This window comes from Eriocheir sinensis, chromosome 28, assembly GCF_024679095.1.
Source record: "Eriocheir sinensis breed Jianghai 21 chromosome 28, ASM2467909v1, whole genome shotgun sequence".
NCBI classification, from domain to species: domain Eukaryota; kingdom Metazoa; phylum Arthropoda; class Malacostraca; order Decapoda; family Varunidae; genus Eriocheir; species Eriocheir sinensis.
In genome coordinates this window covers 15,254,861-15,271,662 of record NC_066536.1, presented here as the reverse complement: position 1 = coordinate 15,271,662, position 16,802 = coordinate 15,254,861, and the positions used below count along the sequence as shown (strand labels likewise).

General features: G+C 43.7%; 1 long non-coding RNA gene across 1 annotated transcript in view; it reads left to right on the top strand.

The window, feature by feature from the left end:
- LOC127004623 (uncharacterized) overlaps positions 1 to 15,383 on the top strand; it is a 102,740-nt gene extending 87,357 nt beyond the window's left edge. The window contains exon 3 of the long non-coding RNA XR_007757898.1: positions 14,997 to 15,383. This is a non-coding gene — a long non-coding RNA (uncharacterized LOC127004623). The remainder of the gene's footprint in view (positions 1 to 14,996) is intronic.
- Positions 15,384 to 16,802: the final 1,419 nt, after the last annotated feature.

Genomic DNA, 16,802 nt, shown 5'->3' with positions numbered 1-16,802 from the left:
ACCATCACCACCACCACCACAACCACCACCACTTTGTACAAGCATTTCAACATTGATTGGAAAGTCGACTTGGTAGTGGAGGTGGAGACGGTATTGGCAGAGAGAGAGAGAGAGAGAGAGAGAGAGAGAGAGAGAGAGAAAGGGGGACGAAGGAAGGGAGGGAGGGAGAGAGGGAAGGGTGCGGTTGCCAACTGGGTAAGCAAGATGTCCTTCGAGGTGAATTTCTCTCTCTCTCTCTCTCTCTCTCTCTCTCTCTCTCTCTCTTTTTCCCAATCCTTTCACCCAATCCCACTTTTCCTTTTTTTTTTTTTCAATCCATTAATTATCTAATCATTGCTTGCGTCCCTTTAATGGCCTTCCTTGTGTGCCCCTTTCTCTCCCTCCCTTCCTTCCCTCCCTCTCTCCTTCCCTCCCTCTCTCTCCTTCCCTCCCTTCCTTCCCTCCCTCTGGACACGCCTTCCATTCATCTTCGTAATCACTTTCGGATGGTAACCTCGACTCGGACAAAAATCTCTCCCATTGTTTTCCTCCTTCTCCTCCTCCTCTCCCTCCCACCTCCCTCCCTTCCTCCATTCCTCCTCCTCCTGCAGCTGGCCCCTCCCTCTCCTTGGTGGTCGCGTGTCGAGGGAAGATAACAAGAGAGATAAGGACAAGGGAAAGTGAGACGCGGGGAGATAAAGGAGGCTGTAGAGGGCGCTGGGTGTGATGGGGGAAGGGAAGAGGAAGGGAAGGGAGTGATGGGGTGGAAAGGGTGAAGGAAGGAGGGAAGGGAAGAGGTTGGAAGGCTGAGGAGGGAAGAGGCGAGAGGTAGAGAATGAAGGAAGAGAAAACGGAGGAAAGAAAGAAGGCAGGTGACATGAGGGAAAGGGGAAGGGAATGGAGTGGAAAGGGTGAAGGAAGGAGGGAAGGAAGGGTCGGAGGAGGTGGAAAGAAGGCTGAGAAGGGATGAGGAGAGAGGAAGAGGCTGAAGGAAGGAAAGTTAGGAAGAAAAGGAAGAAGTGGAATCGGGTGAAGGAGAAATTGGCAGATTTAAGAAGTAACTGAGGAAGGAAGAGGAAAAAGGGAGGCAGGAGAGAAATTTGGGTATGGAAAAAAAGGATAAAACGAGAGAGAAAGAAAGGAGGAAAGAAAGAAAACTGCAATCATTCACACGCTCACACACCTCAATATATAAAAGCAAAAGAAAGAAAAGGAAGAAACAAAGAATGGGGAAAAAAAGGAAAAGAAGAGGCACAGAAAAAAAGAGAGAGAGAGAGAGAGAGAGAGAGCACTTGGGGCATCAGTATCAGCGCGGTTGAAAGGCGAAGAGTAAAGTCAAATCCAGGTGTATACAGGAAGGCTAATTGCTGTGTTGCCCGCCGCTGCGTTCCATCTCCTTGCCCTTTGCGCCTGTGCTTAATGTAAATCCCTGACCTCCGCCGACTGAAAGCACCGGGTTACCTGAGTTTACCTTCCCCAGATTTCCCCAGGTAGCCATTTACCGGCGAACCCACACCTGAGGAAGAAAATCGACCTGGGATGTGCTTGGACCCCCTTTGTGAGAGTCTGAGCCAAGGTTGATGTGTGTGTGTGGCTGGGGGAGAGAGAATTGATGCTGGAAAAGGAGGAGATGAGAGAATTGATGTTGGAGAGAATGGATGTTCGTAAAGGAGAAGAAGAGAGAATGGATGTTGGAAAAGTTGGAGAAGAGGGAATGGGTGTTATAAAAGAAGATATAAGAATGGATGTTGAAGAAGAGAAAAGGAGAGAAAGAATATTGGAAAGAGAATGGATGTTTACAAGAGAGCATGGATGGTTGAAGAAAGAATGAATGATATAGAAAATGGAGACTGAAAAGGAAGAATGGAAGGGAACTGAGGAACTGGAACAAAAGAGTTAATCAAGGAGAGAAAGACAAAGAAAAAAGTGGAGGTACTGGAAGAGACAAAAAAGAAGAGGGGAAAGGAACGGAAAAGGTTGAATAAAGGAGAAAAGTATTGGAGTTTAAGACAAGTTCAAGGAGGGTTTAAGAATGGAGAGAGATGCTAGAAAAGGGATTAAGGAGGAGAAAAGAGAGAAAGGGAGTTGATATAAGAGAGAGAGAGAGAGCAAAGGAAAGGCCTGTCACACCCTTATCCTATTGTCTGTCATGTTGTTTTGCAGTATAGATAAATGTCATATGTCTCTACCAGCACCAGCTCTTATAGTAGTAGTAGTAGTAGTAGTAGTAGTAGTAGTAGTAGTGGTAGTAGTAGTAGCATTAATGTCATTTTCCCAACCTTTTTATTTATATTTTGGTTTTAAGAAAGAAAATTATTATACCACCGAATTATAACACACACACACACACACACACACACACACACACACACACACACACTATCACTGGTTAATATTCTAGCAAATGGCGCCCGCAGCTTCCAGTCACGTGTCAGAATAGTGGTCAAGCAAGCTCTCTGATTGGCTGCCTGAAGGAATGACGTCACAGTTGTTATCGACCACTCACCTTCGTGCTCGGACAGATTACCGCTATGTAAAAAAAAAAAAAGGGGAGGTGCAGTATAGGGTGTGGTAGAAAAAATGGATAAAAAAAGACGAAAAGGAAGAGGAGAAGGAGGAGGAAAAAGAGGAAGAGGAGATGAATCCCTCGAAGAAAAAGGAAGAATATACGAATAATGAACGAAAATTATTAGAAGAAAAAAAAGAGAATGAAAAATAAAAAAAAGATGATGACAGTGAGGAAGATGCAGATGATGTTAATGATGAGAAGGAGGAGAAGATAGAGGAGGAGGAGGATGCAGATGATAATGATGTTGATTAGGAGGAGGAGGAGGAGGATAAGGAGGAAAAATATGATCAAATAACCCAGATAGAAGAAACGTTAGTGCCCTCAGTAGCATCATGGTGGGGGTGGAGGATGAGGGGACCAAAAACGACTGCTGACAGGACGGCGCCGAGGAGATAAGGGAAAGGAGAAAGGATCGTAACAAGCAGAGGAAAGAAAAACTTTGAAATATCAGATAGAGTCAACGTTTGTTCCATTTGTAGCATCAATGAGGGGAGGATGAGAGGATGACAAAAGGATGCTGAGAACGGCGCCGACGAGATCATAATAACTAAAGGAAAAGAAACAGTAAAATATACTCCATCCCAACAACAAAACAGAAAGAAAGAGAAGGAGAATAGGATCATAACAACTTGAGGTAAAGAAAACGTAAAAATAAACACAATCCCAACAACAAAACAGAAAGAAAAACAGGTTACCGGGAATGGATAATCTCAGAGAAAATTTGGTATATGGAAAGAGAAACCATAAATAAGAGAATAAGGAAGAGGAGGAGAAGAAAAGAATAAAAAAATCCCATATTTCTCTTTTCCTTACTTTCCTTTATTTTCTCTCTCTCTTATTCCTTTCAGCATTTCATCTTCTCTCTCTCTCTCTCTCTCTCTCTCTCTCACACTATATGGTGTAATAATAATGCCAGAGAAGATATCAGTTGCTTCCTTTTTAATCTGTTTATTTACTGAACTATCTCTTTATATTATCATTGTTTGTGTGTATGTATGTGTGTGTGTGTGTGTGTGTGTGTGTGTGTGTGTGTGTGTGTGTGTGTGTGTGTGTGTGTGTGTGTGTGTGTGTGTGTGAATCCGAGAAGATGGGGTTTTATTTCCTTTCCAAAACTCATAACATTCTCGGACTTTTCTTCCCAAACTCGCTTAATTAAACTTATTTCTAACACATTTCCACTATCGTATCTTACCCATTTTCTTTGTTATTATTTTTTTTTCTTTCACTGTGTTCTCATCGTCTTGTTGTTGTTTTCTTTATAATCGTAAACAGGATGCAACTAAAAAAAAAAATAAGACGTAGAATAAACAAAAATAGGAATCAGTTTATTAATATTAAAAGAGGAATATGAATCTAGTCTTATCCTTAACGTTGTAAATATAATAATTGACAGTTTATTATGCAGGATTAGGCCTGGCTTATTGTTGTTATTTTATTATTATTATTATTATTATTATTATTATTATTATTATTATTATTATTATTATTATTATTATTATTATTATTATTATTATTATTATTGTCATCATTTTCATTATTTTCCTATTTTCGTTCCCTTATACCAACACTTGTATTCATTTATATTACCGCTGTCGTTGCCTACTTTCACCTCCTCTACCTTTTCTCCTCCTCCTCCTCCTCCTCCTCCTCCTCCTTTACATCACCCGCTCATCACTCTCATCTCTTCTTACTTTCGCTTTCTTCATATTTTCTTACATACCTTCTCCTGTTTCGAAAGAATTACGTACATCTCTCTCTCTCTCTCTCTCTCTCTCTCTCTCTCTCTCTCTCTCTCTCTCTCATGATGGGAAGCAACTATCACCCATAGCCATTAGGGACATAAGGTCGATAAGGGCATGGCGAGGCGAGGAATGCAGAGAGAGAGAGAGAGAGAGAGAGAGAGAGAGAGAAGGGGGAAAAGCATCATATTACTACTTCTACTATTACTACTACTACTACTATCATTATTATTATTATTATTATTATTATTATTATCATTATTATTATCATCAGTAAAGAGGTTAGACAGCCTTGCTAATTGATGGCTGAGTAGTACAAATAAGAAGCCAATTCCTCCTCCTCTTCTTCCTCTTCCTCCTCCTCCTCCTCCTCCTCCTCCTCCTCCTCCTCCTCCTCCTCCTCCTCCTCCTCCTATTTATTATTGAGAGGAGAGACTCAAATATATTCTCCTTTGTGTTCTTTGTTACAAGCTGTTCTTCCTCTTCAGACTCCCTCCCTCCCTCCCTCTCCTTCCCTGCTTGCCTCCCTTTCTCCCTCTCTGCCCCTCTCTCTCTCTTTCTCTCCCTTCCTCCCTGCCTCATTCTCAAACGTACTCTTTCCAATCCCCTCCTCCCTCCATCTCTCTTACTTAGCTCTTCTTTTCTTTCCTCTCTCTTCTTCCTTTCTTCCTGTACTTCATTTTCCTTCTCTCTCTCTTATTCTTTTACGTTATCTTTTCTATCTCTTCCTTTTTGTGTATCTCTCTTGCTTACTTTTCTCCTTCCCCTCTTTTTTTTTTCTCTCCCTTCTTTCCTTCCTCATTTTCTTTCTCTCCGTTAATCTCCCTGTTATGTCCCTCTCGTCACCTTTCGTTCTCTTCCTTACTCCTTCCTCTCTGTCTTCCTTCTTTCCCTACTCCCTTACTTTCTCTCCACCCCCCTTTTGCTTACTTCTTTCTCTTTTTATCCCTTCTTCCCTTATTCAATGTTTTCCTCCTTCCCTTTCTTTCCTATTATCTACCTCTCTCATGCTTCCTTCAAATCTTCCTCTCTCTCCCTTCTTCTCTTCCTCCTTTTTTTGTTTCTCTCCCTCTCAACTCCTTTCCTCCTTCCCTTGCATCTTCCTATCTATCTCTTCCTCCCTTTACTTTTCTCCTGTTTATTCCCTTCTGTCCTTCCTCCTTCGTTCACTCCTGTTTTGATTCCCTTCTTTCTCTCATACGCATTTTTTTTAACCCCTTTCCTTCTCACTCCCTTCTTCCCTTTCTCTTTCCCCCTTCCTTTCCTCACTACCTCCCTTCCTCTCCCTTCCCTTCCTTTCACTCCCACCTTCCTCCATCTTTTGCATACTTCCTTCATCATCCTTCCCGTCTTCTCTTATTCCTTCCTTCCTTCCTTCCTTCCATCCCTTTCGTTCCTTCTCCCCATTTTCCCCTTCTTCCCTCTTTCTTACTCTAACTCCTCATAGATTTTGCCTCCTCCTTCTCTCCCTCTTCCCCTCTCCCTCGTTGAGTGTGACTTACGGCGGCCCTCCTTCCCCTCCTCCTCCTCCGCCAGCATCCTCGGAGAGACTCACACGCCACACTTGCTGCAAACCTGTTTCCGATTATCCACAGGTAATGATGGCCGTCTCACCACCACCACCACCACCACACCTTATACCACACCCACCATCACCACCACCATCACCACCACCACAGCTTTCCTCACTCATAACCACCATCACCAGTACTATATCCTCCCTATTCTTTCTCCTCCTTTGTTTCTTCCTTCGTTTCTACATCATCTTGGCTTTTCTTCTCTTCCTTCCTTTCATCTTCTTCTTTCCTCCTTGTTCCTTCTTCTCTTCCTTCATCTCCTCCTCCTCATTTATCCCTTTCTTCTCTTCCCTTTCTTCTTCTATTCTTTGCACTCTTTCCTCTTTTCTGTTCCTCCTCTTCCTCCTCTTTCTTCTTTTCTTCTTCCTCCTTCAGCACCAACAAGAATCATCACCTTCACCACCACCACCACTATCATCATCATCATCATCATCATCATCATCATCATCATCATCATCACCACCACCACCACCACCACGCCTCCTTCTCAAATCACCACCATCAACACCGACCTCATCATCATCATCACATCCGCTACCACCATCTCTACCACACTCTCACCACCACCATCTCAATACCACTACTACCACAACCTCGTCAACTCCAACAACATAATCTTACCACACCCACCACCATCACCACCACCACCATCATCACCGTTACCACCACAACTGTCACTGATTTGCCCCCGCCACCACCACCACCACACCACATCGTCATAACGGGCATCTTACAGCCTACCCTAGTTCTTGCATTATATACGCTATTATACAACTGCACCACCACCACCACCACCACCGTTATTCTCCTTCTTTAAACTTTAAACTACTACTACTACTACTAACATGTAGCCGCTTGTTACGTTTTTTTCATAATGTCTACATATTGTTCTGCTATATAACTCAGCGGTGGCTGAGTCGTCAAAGTAACGGCCTCGTGTTCAGGAGGACGCGAGTTCAATCCCCGCCCGGTGCCACCAAGCTGGGATTTTTCAGTCGCCGCCGAGTGGCTTAAAACTACCCACATGCTGTCCGGAAGACCACCTATCAACCCGGACTCTAGATTCAAGGATCAAAAATGAGCTCTGGGAGGGCAGCGTGAGCCAATGCAAGATGGCGCCACTATAAACACTCGCCAGAACGGGCTGGGCCGACCATCAGGACCCACCGGAATGAAGCCTTGGACCGACCATCAGGATCCACCGGGAAGAAGCCTACCGGCGCAATAGGCAGCAATGTAAAAAAAAATAAAAAAAAAAAAAATAACATTGCTCTATAAAGACTGAATCGCCCATTTGCGGCCTTTTTTGTCAAGTATATTTTTCACACTTTTCCTATTTTCTTTATATATTCAGTTTTTGGTTCAAATGGGAGCCCGTTGGTATTACAAGGCCGCATTCTCCCCGCAAAAGAATGTTATTGTGAAAGTTTCGTTCATCTCTGCGTCCTGAGAGTCACTGTGAGATCAAGTAATTCTAGCTCGACTTTTTGAAGCATCATAAGCCCTCGAGTTTTTCCTTTAAATAGAGTAATGCAATTTTGGACCTTATCAGTATTCATAGCGCCGCGAGTCATGCCTTCACCAGACAGAATAATGCAATTGTGAACCTCATTAATAGCCATAACACCTCCGTCAATACCCATAACCTTCACAAGACAGGACACTTGATGGAACTGTTGCTGGCACTATCTCCGCTGGGGTCGGGGCAGGGTAGTGTATTTCCCTTCTCTGTACGGGTATGTGGCGCTTACTCTTGAACAGGTCAGGTTCGGTTAGGTTAGGTTAGGCACAGTTGGAGTCGTGTAGAGAAATTCTGAGTGGGAATCACATTGAGAGTATTTTTCCAGAACGTCCCATGATTAGTTTCGAAGCTACAGCTGAGCGTCTTCACTCATGGACCACATACCAGTAGATAAATTGGGAATATGCAGGCGGGCATGGTGGTGTTCGCTGTCCTGTGTCTTTATTGAAGGGGGCACGCGTTTGTTAAGGATACTCTCTACGCAAGAAAGATCCCGTGAAGGCAAAACATAAGGTGTCTACAAAGGCCAGTCGATCTGTACAAGGCTGCTCGTCTGAACCTGTCACAAAGCACTCATAATACGCGGCTTTTGTCAGTCTCAGCCGGTGTTTAGGGGCGCTTAAAGGCTTGTTTATCGGCGAGGGAAAAAAGTTAATGTGACGCCTGTCCTTAGCGGCGAGGTGTAGATAATGGGCCGTATTGGGTTCACGGTTATGATTGCTTTGCTTCAAGTCTCCTGAAAGGTTCCTGTGTACTACTGGAGGTCTGTATTACTTGTGATCATGTGTATTATTTTTATTTTTTGTTTAGCGTTGAGTGTTTATAATATGATGCGTACGTTTATCAACGTTTGTGTGTTTCTTTTATTGTTATTGTTTATTATTATTATTATTATTATTATTATTATTATTATTATTATTATTATTATTATTATTATTATTATTATTATTATTATTATTATTATTATTATTATTATTATTATTATTATTGTTATCATAATTATTACTATCATTATTATTATTATGCCAGCTTCTAAACACAGAGTTCGTTTAAACAAACTTTACTCAAAGGATTTTCGCCCCGTCAACTCCTTCAACCTTAATGTCTCCTACTTAAAATTCCGCCTCAGTGATGCTTCACTTTTTGTCTTTTATCGATATTGTCTTGCTAACTGCTCAGCCCCGCTGCACAGCCTCCTGCTCCAGCTCATTCCTGTGTTGCCCAAAATAATAATTCCTAATGCAATAGTTAACTCGCATCTTCATTCTTTCATCTCTTCCGCTGGTAAATTTTGAAAATAACTTCTTTTGTCTGTATTTCCTCTTTCCTAAAACTTTTGAGGGAGAAGTATGAAGACATCTCTTCAGCCTAGTTTGATTACACTTCAGAATTTTTTCATTGTGGCAGCAGTGCTTTTCAGGCTTTCTTTGTTTCTTGTATCCAAGAGCGCTTTCCTTTTGAATAAAAGAAAGTTGGTGGTTAATCCCGAGTGTGTGAGTCAGTGCAGGATGCCCGATACTGGTCACTCACATGATCCTGTGAATGCAACCACGCGCGCGTGTGTGTATATGTGTGTGTGTGTGTGTGTGTGTGTGTGTCGTGATAACACACAGGACGTACACGTTCACATGACCAAGACGCGTATGTGACTGTAAATGGAAGGAGGGGGAAGTGGTGCGGAAACGAGCGTGTTTGTGTGTGTGTGTGTGTGTGTGGGTGGGTGGGTTTCGAAGGGGGGGTGGAGGCTGTGGCTGAGTGGTCGATGTGCGGATGCCGTGTCCTGGAGGGCCCGGTTTCTAGTCCCACCCGCCGCTACAAGCCAACAATCTTCAGCCATCGCCGAGTGGTCTAAAGCTACCCACGTGCTGTTCTGAAGAACACCTGTCAACTCTGATTCTAGAAAAACTCAGAGGGTCAAAGACAAGCTCCGGGGAGGGGCAGCATGAACCTAGCAAGATGGCACCACTTTAAAACACTTGTGTTCACCACTAACGGCTAGGCCCAATCAGCAGGAACTTGGAAAAAAATTATCCGGCGCTATAGGCCAAAACTTAAACACACACACACACACACACACACACACACACACACACACACACACACACACACACACACACACACACACACACACACACACACACACACACACACACACACACACACACACACACACACACACACAACACACACAACACACACACACACACACACACACACACACACACACACACACACACACACACACACACACACACACACACACACACACACACACACACACAACACACACAACACACACACACACACACACACACACACACACACACACACACACACACCACTTGAGCCAGTCAGGGAATAATACAGCGAGTAGAGGAACATGAAGTCACGCCTAAGTTTGTGTGTGCAGCACGCGAGAGAGAGAGAGAGAGAGAGAGAGAGAGAGAGAGAGAGAGAGAGAGAGAGAGAGAATATCAAATAAATAAGTGAATAAATTAGAAGTGTGGGTGGGTGGCTCTGTGTGTGTGTGTGTGTGTGTGTGTGTGTGTGTGTGTGTGTGTGTGTGTGTGTGTGTATTCTCACTCACTCACTCACTCACTCACTCACTCTCTCTCTCTTTCTACCCCTCTCCCCCTCCCTTCGTCGCTCTCCTTCCCTCCCTCTCCGCGGCGTGGGAAGGCCAGACCACCGTCAGTCATGTGTTGGGTTATCTTGTTCATCTCCCGTTAGCCAGTGCGTACGCCCCCTCTTCGTACACATGCACCCAGCCCCGACCTTGCCTGGAAAACCCTCGAACGTAGCCTCCTCTTATAAAGCGTAGTAGTAGTAGTTGTGGTGGTTTTTTTTATGTTAGGTGTGGTGATGTGAGTGTGGTGGGAAGGAAGGAAAGAAGATAGAAACGAAGGAAGGAAAGTAATGGAAGGAAGGAAAGGAAAGGCAGGTAGGAAGGAAGTAGCTATGCAGGTGTGAATAGATTTGGTAGTGGTGGTGGTAGTTGCTGGGGTAGTAGTAGTAGTAGTAGTAGTAGTTTTTTTTCTCTCTCTCTCTCTCTCTCTCTCTCTCTCTCTCTCTCTCTCTCTCTCTCTCTGTCTTTATATATACTTACAGTGTCACACATAAAAAAGTTACAATTGCTATTTACAGTTTGCAGTTTGTATGTGACCTCATGGCCCCAATCTTTGCCCTCTTCATACACTTAACACACACACACACACACACACACACACACACACACACACACACACACGGGAAGAATGTGGTGAAAGAATAAAAAATGATATCTTCTACCCCTTACCGTTTCCTTTCTCCCTCCCTCTGTATCTCTTTTCTACTCCCTTTTCCCTATGTTAGAGAGAGAGAGAGAGAGAGAGAGAGAGAGAGAGAGAGAGAGAGAGAGAGAGAGAGGGGGGTACACCAGATAAAGAGTATGTCCTAACACCCATAGCCCCTGTTTTTCTTTCCTCGCCTTCCTTCCTCTCGCTTCCTGGTCCCGCGCTGTGCCGCTCATCCTGTAAACGTTTTTGTAACGATGACTTCCCAAACGTTTTCTTCATTTTATGTTGTTGTGTAGGGAGGAGAAAGGGAGGATGTTACGTAATTATCCCTGTGTGTGTGTGTGTGTGTGTGTGTGTGTGTGTGTCGAAATAATGATATGAGGGTTCCTAGAAAGCCTGAAAAAGTAACAATTAAAACTGTGAAGGTTTTTCTTATTTTAGGATTGCGGAAAAGCACAACATTAAAGCACTAAGTATCTAAGTTAGTCAGGATGTAATATAGAAAGATAAATAACGTTCCCTTCCCATATATTAAATAAATGTAGACTGCCCTCATATACGTACTTATACTAACTTTAAATTATAAGATTCGTCCAACTTGTCAAGGGGAGATTTTTGTCAGTCTTCCCTCATATACTTATACCAACTTTTAATTATAAGATTCGTCCAACTTGTCAAGGGGAGATTTTTGTCAATGCTGAGTTACTGTGACAAAGGGACAGCATGAAGCACGATGTAAACCCCTCATGGGCTGCTGATCCAGGATGGTTCTAAGGCCCATACTCTTAACCCTTTCGAAGCCCAAGCACACACATTTAACAAGGCCTTCGTAGGAGTTTTGGGCATTACCAGGGGTAGTTTTGTGAGCCTGGTGGTAGTCTGGCCCTTCCTTAGTACCTTGAACCTAAAATATCACTCGCAAGAACTCGACTGATCTCTTAAACCCTTCGAAGCCCAAGCACACATTTAACAAGGCCTTCGTAGGAGTTTTGGGCATTACCAGGGGTAGTTTTGTGAGCCTGGTGGTAGTCTGGCCCTTCCTCTGTACCTTGAACCTAAAATATCACTCGCAAGAACTCGACTGATCTCTTAAACCCTTCAAAGCCCAAGCACATATTTAACAGGGCCTTCGTAGGAGTTGTGGGCATTTCCAGGGGTAGTTCCATGACCCTGGTGGTAGTCTGGCCCTTCCTCTGTACCTTGAACCTAAAATATCACTCGCAAGAACTCGACTGATCTCTTAAACCCTTCAAAGCCCAAGCACATATTTAACAAGGCCTTCGTAGGAGTTGTGGGCATTTCCAGGGGTAGTTCCATGACCCTGGTGGTAGTCTGGCCCTTCCTCTGTACCTTGAACCTAAAATATCACTCGCAAGAACTCGACTGATCTCTTAAACCCTTCAAAGTCCAAGCACATATTTAACAAGGCCTTCGTAGGAGTTGTGGGCATTTCCAGGGGTAGTTCCATGACCCTGGTGGTAGTCTGACCATTCCTCTGTACCATGAACCTAAAATATCACTCGCAAGAACTCGACTGATCTCTTAAACCCTTCAAAGCCCAAGCACATATTTAACAAGGCCTTCGTAGGAGTTGTGGGCATTTCCAGGGGTAGTTCCATGACCCTGGTGGTAGTCTGACCATTCCTCTGTACCATGAACCTAAAATATCACTCGCAAGAACTCGACTGATCTCTTAAACCCTTCAAAGCCCAAGCACATATTTAACAAGGCCTTCGTAGGAGTTGTGGGCATTTCCAGGGGTAGTTCCATGACCCTGGTGGTAGTCTGACCATTCCTCTGTACCATGAACCTAAAATATCACTCGCAAGAACTCGACTGATCTCTTAAACCCTTCAAAGCCCAAGCACATATTTACAAGGCTTTCATTGAGTTGTGGGCATTTCCAGGGGTAGTTCCATGACCCTGGTGGTAGTCTGACCATTCCTCTGTACCATGAACCTAAAATATCACTCGCAAGAACTCGACTGATCTCTTAAACCCTTCGAAGCCCAAGCACGCACATTTTACAAGGCTTTCATTGGAGTGTTGGGCATTTCCAGGGGTAGTTCCATGACCCTGGTGGTAGTCTGACCCTTCCTCTGTACCATGAACCTAAAACATCACTCGTAAGAACTCGACTGATCCCATTTTTGGACTTAGGAAAATAAATAAAAAATAAATCATGTGAGAGGTGGAGCCGTCTAACAGTACCGATCTTAGTCTATTGAGGACCCGTTGGCGATGGCTTTGGGAGCACGGCTGAGGTGTTAGGCGTTGCTGGGTGTCCGCCGAAGACCATTACCATTAGCAGTGAGGCGAGCCGGTCCATTGATTAACAAGGTTTCAGATATCCCTTGTTTTGTAAGTTTCCTAATTGTTGTAGTCGTCAGTATAAACAAACTAACAAATAATAGTCCTAATTGTGGCAGGAATTAATGCAGTTGGTGTAATTGTTCCCACTGCCGCTGCTAATACCTCTACCCAGCGTTGCCAAATCGTCGTACTCTTGACACACCGTTGCCAGATTATCGTACTCAGAGCCTCATATTTACCGGTTTCTGAGCCATATCTATTGCCAAAATCACCAATAATTAACCATTTTAACGATAACTTTATATGAAGGCAGTTATTGGGGTCGAAGAGGCTGTTTTGGGGTCGGATATTGGCAAACATAGGAGGCTGAGTACGACAGTCTAGCAACGTTGCTCTGACAATCGCATTATCATATTTAGGCTCCAAGACGGTCGTAACCACACACATAACGGTAGAAAATTAAAGTTATCGTTGAAACTCTTAAATATTGATGGTTTTCGTTCATTCTCGCTAAAGTTATCGGTCAGCAACTGCGAAAAGACTATATGCTGAGTACGATAATTTGGCGACGCTGCATTTATCCTTTTTAGGCTCCAAGACTGTCGTACCCACACACATAACGGTAGAAAATTAAAGTTATCGTTGAAACGGTAAAATATTGTTCGTTTTCGTTCATTTTCACTATTTAGTTATCGGTCAGCAACTGCGAAAAGACTATATGCTGAGTACGGTAATTTGCCGACGCTGCCTCTACCTACCAACACCAACGACGACAACAACAATAATGAAGAAAAACAGACCACGACTGGCGCAACACAACACACCGCAACACTTCCAAATCGCGACAGAAACGAGATAATTACGGAGCAGCAAGTCTGGTGGAGGCAACACACACACACACACACACACACACACACACACACACAGGTAACTCAGGTGTGATTATTGTGGCCTGGCTCTCGTCTTGTACCTGTGTAATGGTGAAGTGGAATTACCTGCGGCCAATTAGTCTCTTAAGGCATGGCTAATTGGTAATGCCCCGCCCCGCCCCACCTGCCGTCGCCGTCCGGGTAACATTCCTTCACCTCATTCCCCGGCGGACAGCAGAGTGAGCTTGTGATTAGGCGGACAAGAGAAAAAAAATATAGTTGGGAGTGGACGGCTTGAGTGTGTGCGTGTATGAGGGGAGAGGAGGAAGGGGATTGTGTGGAGGGAGTGTGAATGTGTGTGTGTGTGTGTGTGTGTGTGTGTGTGTGTACCTAGGGAAAAATATGGTTAAGTAGATAGGTGGGTAGGTGGGTAAGTATGTGAGTAGGTAACTGTAGGTTCGTAAGTGAAAAAGTGGGGATAAGTAAGTGAGTAGAAGTTGTTAAGTAGGTAGGTAAGTAGGTGGCCTTGTAAGTGGATACGTAGGTAGGTAGGGAGGTAAGTTAGTTTTTTTTTTTTTTTTTTTACAACAAAGGAGACAGCTCAAGGGCACAACAAAAGGAAACAATAATAAAAAAGTCCGCTAATAATAAAAACCTCGCTAATAATAAAAAAAACTCGCTAATAATAAAAAAAGCTCGCTAATAATAAAAAATCCCGCTACAATAATAAAAAAAAGCCCGCTATAAACGTAAATAAGTGTTAGTATTATCTTTTATTATTTCATCCATGTTTTGGGTCACTACTTTTATAATATTTCTTTTTACTTTTATTTCCCTTCCATTCAACACTTTCGAAATCACTGACCTCTCTCTCGCCAACCCTGTAATTTGTTTTGTATATATTATCCAGTAGGCAGCAAGCAAGCAAGCACTATATCATTAACTAACTTCTTCCTAATCATGCAGCATTATAAACTTGCATAAACTTGTAGTCAGCTTCCTATCTTGCCCTGCTCCTTCAGTTCTGCATTAACTTAGCATATATTTTCCCCTTATAGGTAAACCTCCTTTCCTCTTACTCTGCATTAAGTCTGCTTGCATTTCTTCACCCGGTGGCCTTGATGACTCAGGCTTTTCTCTCCTCCTCCTCCAGGCTGACCAGCGGCGCGGTAATGACCTCCCTCGCATCTTAACGTCGACTGAGGTGCCGCCGGAGAGAGTAAGTACACATTCATTGCCTTCTCACCCTCGTACATCTAGTCATAACTCTCGTACTTGACAATGGAAGGTGTGCTATTTTCTCACCCTCGTACATCTAGTCATAACTCTCGTACTTGACAATGTGAGGTGTAATCTAAGCCATTACGACTCCTTCAAAACAGCTCTTCGTGCCCCTCTTCGAAGTATTTGTTTTCCCTTTTGCAATCGCTGTGTGTTACCTAACGCTATAGATTTTGTAAGCGTGTTGTTTTTCCCTCTTTTCGTGAGGTTCTTGGAGTGGAAAGGAAAACGTAACGTGTGTGTGTGTGTGTGTGTGTGTGTGTGTGTTTGAGGGCGTGACACGAAGGTAATGGGGGGAGGGGGAGGAGGAGGTAGGGTAGGAGAAGGGAGGAAGGAAGGTAGGAGGGGAGAAGGGAGGGAGGTGGTGGCGGTGAAGGGAGGTGGTGACCCGTTCAAGACTGTAAAGGGAAGGAAAGGGAAGGAAATACTGGTAAGGAGGAAGGAAGGGATGAAAAATGGGGAAAGAAAAGGAGGAAGGGAATAGTGATGAACTGAATAGATGGAGAAGTGAGAGGAAGAAAAGAAGACAAGAGCAGGATACGAAAGGAAGAGGTATGCGGCGAAAGAAAAGATGGAAAGGAAGAGAAGGAAGGAGAGAAAAAGAGGAAATTTAGGAAGAGGTGAGAAGGAAGGAATAGAAGGGGCAGGATAAGAATGGAAGGGCTATCCGAGGAATGAAGAGAAGAGAAAGAGTAAGAAAAAAGGGAAGAAGTGAGGGAAACATGGAATAGAAGACAGAGAGGAGAGGTGAGAAGAGAGAGGGAGAGGAGGGGTAGGGAGGGAAGAAAGGGAGAGAATATCCGGCGAATGAAGAGAAGGAACGAAAAACAAAAAAAGAGAGGAGAGGCATGGAGAAAAAGAAGGAATAGGAGAGGTGAGAAGAGGGCAAGAGGTGGGGCAGGCTAGGGAGGGAAGAAAGGGGGAGAATAACCGGCGAATGAAGAGAAGGAGCGAAAAACTGAAAGAAAGATAAGAGAGGAAGGAAGAAAAAGAAGGAATAGAAGGAGAGGTGAGAAGAGAGGAAGAGGTGGGGCAGGGTACGGAGGGAAGTCTAATTGGAAGAAAGAGACAGATAAATGGAGGAAATATAGGGAGAAGGGAGGAAGGAAAGGGTGGTAGGAAGGAAACAGAGTATGTGGCGTCGCGTGCGGTGTAGCGAAGAAGGACGCCGTCGAGTTATTGAAAAGAAAAGTCGGTGTGTAAAGTGACGTAAAGAAACAATGAAAGAGAAAAAGATACATGATAAAAACTCGCCCATACACCTGTAAAAAAAAAAATCCGTAACAATGAGAGTAAAAGTGAAATTGAGAACGATATTATAACGCTCAGTAACGCTCATTTTTTACATTATGGAGCTTGCAGATGAAAAATACTTAAGGTTCTTTTTTTATTTTCTCTTTTCTTTACTTTTTTTTTTTCGTTCACCCGCGAGGCACGTATATGCAGGGTCGCCTAAGTGCGTTCGTCCGTTCCCTCGCTCGCGCCCAAGAACGTGTAGGCAAATTAGTGTACCAGATTCTTTTTTTTTTTTTTTTTTTTGGCGTTGTTCATAAGGTGTTGTGAGGCAATGTAACGGTGGTCTAAGAGGAGGAGGAGGAGGAGGAGGAGGAGGAGGAGGAGGAGGTGGAGGTGGTGGAAAGAAGAAGAAATAGACATCAAGAAGAAAAGAAGAACAAAG